The sequence below is a fragment of the Chenopodium album genome, chromosome 21, assembly GCF_948465745.1.
Source record: "Chenopodium album chromosome 21, dcCheAlbu1.1, whole genome shotgun sequence".
NCBI classification, from domain to species: domain Eukaryota; kingdom Viridiplantae; phylum Streptophyta; class Magnoliopsida; order Caryophyllales; family Amaranthaceae; genus Chenopodium; species Chenopodium album.
Genome location: NC_137854.1, coordinates 33,915,695 through 33,925,711, shown reverse-complemented (window position 1 = coordinate 33,925,711; position 10,017 = coordinate 33,915,695).

Sequence of the window (10,017 nt, the reverse complement as noted above, 5' to 3'; positions counted from 1 at the left end):
GTAGGCACCACATGTAGACGGAGTCTTATACGACCCCCACAAATCACAATGAATTAGTTTAAAAATGCGACTAGCACGACTATCACTGATAGGAAAGCTATCACGAGTTTGTTTAGCTTGGGGACAAATTTCACATGTCTTATGTAAATGTTGACTATGAGAACTACCTCGAATAGCCGGAAGTAGTTTGACAATTCTTTCTGACGGATGCCCCAAACGGCGATGCCACAACTCAAATGTAGAGACCTCCGGACTCGTGACCGCATATACTTTTGGAAGACGCCGGAAATAGTAGTGTCCATTTACTCGTTCACCTCCCCTCCAATCAGGCTCCTTGAATTTTGATCCTGTATAGCACATAAAGAATTAGTGTATCGTACATAACAGTGAGTGTCATCAACCAATTTAGACACTGAAATCAAATTGCAATTTAATTTAGGAACAAATAGGACGTGTTCAAGAACTATTCCATCCGCCAAGAAAACACGACCCTCATTTGTAGCAACCGCGTGAGCTCCATTGAGAGGACCAACGGGGCATGGTAATATTGATTGAATATCAAGTAGAGAAGACTCATCACACGTTAGAAGATGTGAAGCAACCGTGTCAATAATCCAAGATAGAGAAAAATAATCACCGGCCCTATTGTCAGACGAACTATTGGTGGTGAAATTAGAAGGAGTTGCTGCCTTAGCGTGAGCATGAGTTTTAGCAGACTGAGTAGAGGAGTAGCTGGAGCAGAGCAGGGAGGTTAGAGGAGGCTGATTAGCCGCAGCGCACAAAGGAGAGGCAGTAATGTTAAGCTGAGTATAAGGCAGAAGCGAAGAGGCAGTAGGAACAGCCGTAGCAGTGACGGACTGAGGCAACGTAGAAGCAGTAGTACTAGTGACATCACCGGACTGAGATGAAGCAGCTGTCGGAGAAGAAGAGTGTCCTTGGTGTCTATATTTATCCAACCACCATTCTGGTAGTCCATGAACAAGGAAACAACCGTCATAATCGTGACCCGTACAATTACAATGAGTGCAATACAAATTCGACTTCCGTCGTTGTTTGTGTAGATAATTAGCAGCGGACTAAGCATCACTGTAATCGAAATTCGCCATAACTTATCAAGTAGAAAAATAAAATCAGAATTTTAGGGATGAAAATCCTGAAATTTAGGGTTTTAAAAATAATCAGAAAATTTAGGGATTAGAAATTAGAATTTATGGTTTAGAATGCAGAAATTTAGGATTTAGAATTTAAAATTTTAGAGATTAGAGTGATTTTGGCTCCAATACCATGTTAAATTTAGAGAAGAAGATTAGTGTAAATGTTTTCTGTGTGTCGTATTATGATATTCACAATATATTTATACAACCTAGGAGAAGAGATTAGGGCTTAACATTGGCCCATTAGCTAGATATAATACAAGGTTTAACAATATAAGACAAAAGAGTTAAATGCTACTCCCTCCTTCCCAAAAAGAACGACCCATTTGGGTTGATTACGCGGGTATTAAGGAAGTTAAGTAAAAAGAAGTAAAAATATATTGGAAAGATAAATTTACATGGGGTTTGTAAAAAAATAGAGAGAGAAAGCAATAAAATAACATGGAAAATCAAATTTTTATATGGGGAAACTAATTTTGCACAAATATTGTAGCAAATTGGTGGGTGTTTTAATGCAAATGGGTCATTCTTTTTGGGACAAAGTTCACTACAAGAAAACACGCTATTTCCGATGGGTTCCTTCCGATGGCCACCTAAAACCGTCGAAAAATATGTAATTTCCGATGGTTTTAAAAGCCATCGGAAATTTCCGATGGTTTTTAAAAAATTCCGATGGATGAAGTTGTTGGAAATTTCCGAAGGGTGTAATAAGCATCGAAAAACGTATTTCCGATGGTTTTTCCTATGGCTTAAGCCATCGGAAATTTCCTATGGCTTTAAAAACCATCGGAAATTATATAATTTCCTATGGTCTTAAAAGCCATAGGAAATTTCCGATGGCTTTAAAAGCCATAGGAAATTTCCGATGGAAATAAACCATCGGAAAATACAAACTTTCCGACGGTTTTTCAAGCCATCGGAAATTTCCAATGGCTTTAATGAAATAAACAATCAGAATCTAATTTAATAATAATTAAAAAAAAACCCTAATCGGCTCCCTATACACACTTACTACTTATCGCCGCTCCTTTCATTTTTTTCTCATTTCCCCTTCTTAACTCTCATCTTCTCAATTCTCTCTCCTCTCCTCTTCTCTATTCCCCTCCATGGCTTCATCTTCACTCTCATCTCAGTCTTCTCTCTCTTTCTTCTCATTTCCCCTCCTCCTTTCCTCATCCCTTTCTCTCCTCAACCACAAGCTGCTTTGTCATGAACCAATTGCAAGCTAGGAGTAGCGTTATTTTTATGTTAAACAAATTCAAGGCTTTTAAGGTTAAATTCGACCATGAAAACTCTAGATCTAGAGTTTTCATGGTCGAATTTGGCCTCATAAAACCAAATTCGAGGTGAAATTGGAAGGTAAATGTTTATTTTTGTAAATTTCTTTCTTGTAATGTTAGTTGCTTTTGAGTTTCTTTTCCCTTTTTTTTTTTGAATTTTTTCTATTGTGGTTGGTGAATTCTCGGGTGGTTGTTGCATTAATGTCGGTATAATGTTGTTGGGCATGGTTGTTGTGGTGGCTGTTACGGTGGGTTAGTAAGGTTCGCGTGAGGGTGGGCTGAGGTGGGTTTGGTTCAAAATGTGGTTGGTGTGGTAGGGTTAGTGTGGTGGTTTATGGTGAGTGGGTTTAGGTTGTTCTAGGTTGCAAATTTGGGATAGGAAGATGGGTGGTTGAGTGGGTGGTTTAGGGGTTACGGTGGAGGAATGGGAGGCGGCAGCAATTTTTTTTTATTTTTTTCTTTAGTCATTTCCGATGGCTTGACCATCGGATTTTTCCGATGGTTTTTTTGACCATCGGAAATTTCCGATGGCCATTAAAAACCATCGGAAATCAGTTTTCCGATGGCTTTTCCATCGGAAATGTGCAAATTTCCGACGAAGGATTTCCCAATAGCCATTTTCCGACGGAAAACCATCGGAAATCATATTTCCGATGGATTTTAAGCAATTTTCGATGGATTTAAGCCATCGAAAATAGGCTCTTTTTTTGTAGTGGTTTTAGCCAAATGGGTCGTTCTTTTTGGGACGGAGGGAGTACATAGTATAAGGTTAATGGAATAATAGAGTAAATAGACTACTCCTTTTATCGTTATATGATTTTTGAGATAAAACTTTTTAATTTTAATCTTGTGAGGTTGACTCTCTCTTTTGCAAAACACTCGAATACTGGATTCATATTGTATTTAGGAGAGAGGTAAAAAAAATGAAATTTGAATACAAAAGGACTATAAATAAAATAAATATTTCTGTAAAAGCAGAGTGTTTGACATAAAATTAGGAAAAGAATACACTTTAATAAACTCAATTATGACCAATCACTTCTTAATAATCCCAACTAAAGTTTATTATCTAATAATTCTAACTATAGGGTATGTTTGTCTCCATTGGGCCCAATAACCGGTAACATGTTTGAAGGGTAATTTTTTTTTTTTCCTAAAAAAAAGTCAATTGTCAGCATGTGATTGGACTCATAAAATTTTAAAAAATCAAAAAATTGAAAAAAAGAAAACAAACAAAAAAGGAAAAAAAAGACAAAAATTATTCCCACCCACCCCCACCACTGTGAAACCCTAGGCTAACCCCCAGACCATCGAAAACTACCACGGGTCACCTTCTTAACCCCCTAAAACGAACGGCTGACGCTCCCAATCCCTAAACAACATTGTCGACCCCTTAAACCACTCTCTTCCTTCGCTCCTCCTTCGTTGGAAAACCAAAAAAAACCAAAAAAAAAAAGAAAAAAAACTGTGAGGCTAAGTGTCGCTTCAGCGCACCCTCTCCCTTTCAACACACCCTCCTTAACCATCTAATTCGGCTGGCCTACCCCCTTAACCCAGCCCCGAAACACCTCGCAACGAAGTTGTCTATGTTACTCCATAGTATCCTTTGCTTATTTCTTTGGTCATATTAGTGTGATACTGTATTATTGGTAATGGAGAGCGCAAGAGAGCGAGAGAAACTACGGTTCTCGAGTGAAGAAAATGATCTCCTTCATTGATCGAACAAGAAATTCAAGAAATCTGGAGAGGATCATGAATCCCCTCCTGAGAAAGAAACCTCTTTCCCAGCCTTTGTGGAATCAGAGGATGTGGATATGGTACCAGAGACGGTACAAATTCAATCAGGGAAAAATCTGGGTAGGAACTCCTATTCGATGGTGACAAAAGGAATTGATGGTTCTTTAATTTGAACCCTCTCTTCAATATGAATGCATCCGATGAGGATGATGTTTCAGATGATGACTGTTTGGTGGATGAAGAAGAGGATGACAAAGGTTGTCCAACCATTTTATTAACAAAGGAAGAGAAGCGCAAGCTGCGATAACCTTGGAAGGATGCGTTAATTATCAAGCTCTTTGATAAATGCTTGGGCTATGAGGTCCTGATTCGTAGACTGAGACTAAAATGGTGTTTATAAGGTGACATTTCATTGACTGATGTGGGATGTGCATATTATATAGTGCACTTTAACAATCAAGATGACTATAATTTTGTTCTGGCTCGAGGCCCTTGGGTGACCGGTGATAGCTATTTAACTATCAGGAAGTGGGTTCCAAATTTTGTTCCGGATGAGGAACCAGTAAAGAAGCTCACAGCTTGGGTGCGTATCCCGAATCTCTCAGTGGAGTACTTTGATAAGCAATTTTTACATAAAATTGGGTCGAAGATAGGTAAACTTATTATAGTGAATAAGCATACAGAGACTCAAAGCAGAGGTTAGTTTGTGCGTTTTAGCATAAAAGTGGATTTAACTAAATCTCTTTCATCGAAGTAATGATGAATGGTCGTATTTGGTGAATTTAGTATGAGGGTCTTAGACTAATTTTCTTTAAGTGTGGTAAATTAGGGCACAAAGATGAGCAATGTGATAATTTCCACAAATATGAACACAACAGTAGTGCTCAAGTAGCAAGTTCTAGCGCTGAGAACAGAGGACATAAGCCAGAAGAGCACGATTAATATGGATCATGGATGGTAGTCCAGAAAAATAACAAGAAACGTGGAGCTAAAAGGAAGGTCAGACCCTCAATCAAAGAGTGGTCAAGGTCAAGATAGAGCAGGAAGTTCCAAGCAAGGGCAGCAAGTGAGTAAGGCTCCTCTAAAGAACAAATCTCAAGCTAATGGTAGTGAGAGTAGGCAAAAAGTGGCTAAATCTTTGGGTTCAAGTTTTCAAGTCCTTCAAGAGGAAGGTGTGGATTTAGGAAATGATTCGATTCTTCTCGAAAATCAGCAGAATGACTGAGGTAATTCTTCCGGTGAGCAAGGTAATTTGGCCAATAATGAGGTGGTTAACTTAGGGGATCATCTTATGAATGAGGAAGGAGATGTTCCACAAGGATTTACTGCCAAAAGTGGCGAGGACCTAACTGATTTGAATGAGTCTAATATTGGACTGGAAAATTCTCAATTTAGGAGAAAAGATGGTAGTTTGGCAAGTATTCCTACCTTTGCGTGGGTAGAGAAAAGGAAGAAAGATTTTGTTGCTGATAATCTTGGTAAAGATCAAGATCAAAAAGATATGGATATAACTTTTCCTAAAGAAAATATATCTTTTGATGAGCGCTTTCCTTTGACAGCAAGGAATAAAAACTTGCTAATCGTGAATAATAGAGAATTAAGGAAATTAGAGTACAAAAAGAATTCTTTTCCTTATTCTAAATCAAGGTCATCGTCTGGTAAGGAAAACTTCATTAAAATAGCCTCACATACTCCGACAGCTTTGAAGAATAAATCAGAGTCTAGTGGTGAGTTGAGCAATTCAGTGAATCAAGTGAACCATGAATCCGATCAATATTCCGATCACTCTGGAGACTCGAATCCCATCGTCATACGAGACGTTTGTGGATTACCCGACAGAGGGACCAACACTGGTGAGGTGTTATCCCTTGGCGAACAAGGCTCACTTGGAGCTAAACTCTTACCTACCACCGGCACACAACCCTTCAGACTTGATGGTATCATTCCAGATTCCAATAGAGACGGACGGTCCTATGAGAGCCCTGAGGGAGGCTTATCTGTCTCTCTTGCCTAATGTTCCTTTAAATTGTTATGACCGGTTCCCTAATTTCCCAATGTTTAATATGTCTATAAAAATTTTGATTTAGAATGTTCAAGGGGTTGGTAACAAGTTAGCTTTGATTAGATAGCTAGTGCGGATCTATAATCCTACTGTTTTGGTGTTAATGAAGACTCATATTAGTGGTGTACAAGCACAAAATGTTTGCAACCAAATTCGTTTCTCTGGGCAAATTTGTGTCGATGCTCAAGGATTTGCGGGTGGAGTTTGGGTATTTTGGAAATCTGAAAAAGTTACTGTAACTTCGTATGATAGTCACACTCAGCATGTCACGGTTCAAATTGAAAAAAATGATGAGACTCCGTGGCTATTCTCGGCAATTTATGCTATCCCTGATAGCTCTCTTCGTAGGGAATTATGGGAAGAATTAGAATAAATCAAAGACAATTATCCAGGGCCTTGGCTTTTGGCAGGAGACTTCAACGAGACTATGAGTTTAAGTGAAAGAAATGGGGTTGGGAGCCCTGATATGGTTTGAAGATGCATAAATTTCTCTAATTGGGTTGAAAATAATGATTTGCTTGATCTTGGTTGTTCGGGTCTGGAGCATACATGGTTTAGAGGGAATTCTCCTGAGACGTTTAAGTCTGCACGCCTTGATAGAAGACTTGTGAATGAAGAGTGGCGCGCCCTTTTCCCAGAGGGTGTTGTACGCAATTTGCCTAAGTCGAGAACTGATCATTATCCGATTATTGTGAGCACGACTGGCTTCACTCCAATTCCGAATGCCATCAAACCTTTTTGATTCCAGGCTGCCTAGATGAAGCATGAAAATTTTAAGAAATTTATTCGAGCAAAGTGGGATAAGTAAACATGGGCACGGGCCGTGCCCGTGCCGCCGCGGGCCGTGCCTGGCCGTGCCGGGGTGGGGGCCGTGCCGTGCCGGCTCCGCGGCGTGCCGTGCCGTGCCGTGCCTGAAATTGGCACACCCCAGCCCACGGCACGGCCCACGTGCCTAGCGGGTCGTGCCGTGCCGGGCCGCGGGCCAAACCGTGCCACCTTTTTTTTTTTTTTAAAAAAAAAAATGATAAAAAAAACGAATTAAAAACAACAATGCATATAATAAAAAAAAATACGAGTGCAATAATCCGAAAACACAAAAAATTGAAGAATAACTTATTTTATTATATGACGGTAGCCGGTACGAATGTACGATAATTCAATAATACAAAATTACAAAATAAGTAATGATAATTAAAAATCGTACAATAGTGTATGAATATTGAATAACTTCATTTATTATACGGAATACGAAGTTCGATAATACAAAAAGAATACAATAGTGTATAATGTAAATATGTAACATGTAATTATTATTGGTCGTCTTCGTCTTCGCCTTCGTCTTCATCTTCGTCTTCGTCTTCGTCTCCTAGAGGTTCAAGTTCATCCGCCAATTGAGTGGATTAAGAAGTATGAGAACTAAAAGAAGTCGACGTTCCTTCATCGTCGTCGTTTTGTGCATAAGTACGATCTTGAGAACAAGTTTCGGCATCCAACCAATCCTTGAAGCAAACACACATTTCAAGTGTTTCGGGTTTTAGTCTTGTTCTTCTATCGTCTAAAACTTTTCCCGACGCACTAAAAGCTCTTTCGGAGGCAACGGAGGAGACTTGGATAGCAAAAATATCACGAGCCATTGCCGACAAAATTGGATGTTTCACGGCTTGTGATTTCCACCAATCGAGGATGTCGAGGCCAAAAATAGAAGCAAAAATATAAATCATAGGAATATCGGTGTTGGAAAACGGGGGGGGGGGGGGGGGGAAACTAGCCGTTTTAGAGCTGTTGGAAAACGGCCAAAAACGGCTAGTTTTCCAACGGTCAAGGCACGGGCTGTGTCGGGCCGTGCCTGGCCGTGCCACGTGCCGTGCCGGCGGGTCGTGCCAGCGTGCCGGCCCATGTGCCGGCCACCGTGCCACCCGCCGTGCCCGTCCCAAAATCCAAAAAATTGTTCACGGCACGGCCCACGGCCCACAGGTGGGCCGCCGTGCCGGCACGGCCCGTGCCCATGTTTAGGGATAAGTCTGCTCCTCTTATTCCCTTTTTTAAATCTTTCTCAAATTTATTAAGCAGTTGGAATAAGGAGGTTTTCCACAATATATTTCGAAAGAGTGAACTTTGGGCGAGGCTTGAAGGTATTCAAAAGAAGTTGGCTCAAGGCAGGGCCCGTCACTTGATAAAACACGAAACGGTGCTGAGAAGAGAAATTGACGAGGTATTGGAGCAAGAAGAGTTGTTGTGGTTCCAAAAGTCTCGGCTTGAAGCTATAAGGGATGGAGATAGGAATACAAAATATTTCCACCTTTCCACCATTATTAGAAGGCGTCGAAATCGAATTGAAACTCTTCAGAATTCGGATGGTGAATGGGTATTATGCTCAGATTTGGCAAAGGGCATGGTCACGGACGAGTCTTTTCCACAAGGAACCAATAGCCTTTACTGGTGAGCGACTGCTTTTGGATCAATTTCCATTTATTTCTGATGAAGACAGGGATTTAATTTCGAGACCTTTCTCGGGTTGTGAAGTGAAGAAGGCTATTTCGAGTATGAAAGCTTTTAAAGCTCCGGGCCCTGACGGTTTCCAACCGCTATTTTATCAACAATTTTGGGATCTTGTGGCTCCGAATTTGATCAAATTAGTGCAAGATGTTCTGGAAGGCCGCGAATTTCCTGAAGGTCTTAATGATGCCTTCCTTGTTCTTATCCCTAAGATGGATGTGCCTCAGATACCGAACCACTTTCGTCCAAATTGATTATGCAATATCACATATAAGGTGGTGACTAAGGTGATCGTTAAACGACTTAAACCTTTGCTCCCAACTCTTATTTCTCCTACTCAGTGTAGCTTCGTTCTAAAGAGACAAATTTCGGATAATATTGTTATCGTACAGGAAATGCTTCACTCTATGAAACTCAAGAAAGGAAAAGTGGGGTGGATGGCAGTGAAACTTGATTTTGAGAAGGCTTATGACAGGCTTCATTGGAGCTTCATCCATGAGTCTCTACTAGAGCTCCGCCTCCCTCAATCTATGGTGGATGTAGTCATGAATTGCATCTCTTCGGCCAAGCTTCAGATTTTATGGAACGGTGAACCTACGGAGGCTTTTTCTCCTACTAGAGGTATCCGTCAAGGTGACCCTTTATCCCCATATATTTATGTTATTTGTGTGGAGCGGTTGGCTCATCTTATTGAACATGAGGTGCGATTTGGGAATTGGGAACCGACAAGAGCTAGTAGAAGACGCCCGAATATTTCTCATTTAGCGTTTGCGGATGATCTAATTTTATTTTGTGAAGCTTCGGTTGAACAAGCGGATTGTATGAAGCAATGCTTGGATAAGTTTTGTAGGGTGTTGGGAAGCAAGGTCAATTGTGATAAATCTTGTGTGTTTTTCTCAGAAAACACAAGCCTGGATATTAGAGCTTCGATATGTGACACTTTGAATATGCAATACACTGAGGACTTAGGAACCTATTTGGGAGTTCCTACGGCTCATGATAGAAATTCGAGAAGTGACTATCAATATTTACTTGATCGAGTAAATGCTAAATTAGCAGGCTGGAAGTCGAAGACCTTGTCACTAGCAGGGAGGGCTACTTTAGCCCATCATGCCTCTCGTCAATTCCTTTCTATACTATGCAGACTATGAAGGTTCTGCGTACGACTTGTGATGAAATTGACAGGAAAACGCAAAGATTTCTTTGGGGAGGTGATGATGAACATCGGAAAATCCATCTTGTGGCTTGGGAGAATGTCTTGAAACCCAAGTCAGAAGGAGGGTTGGGT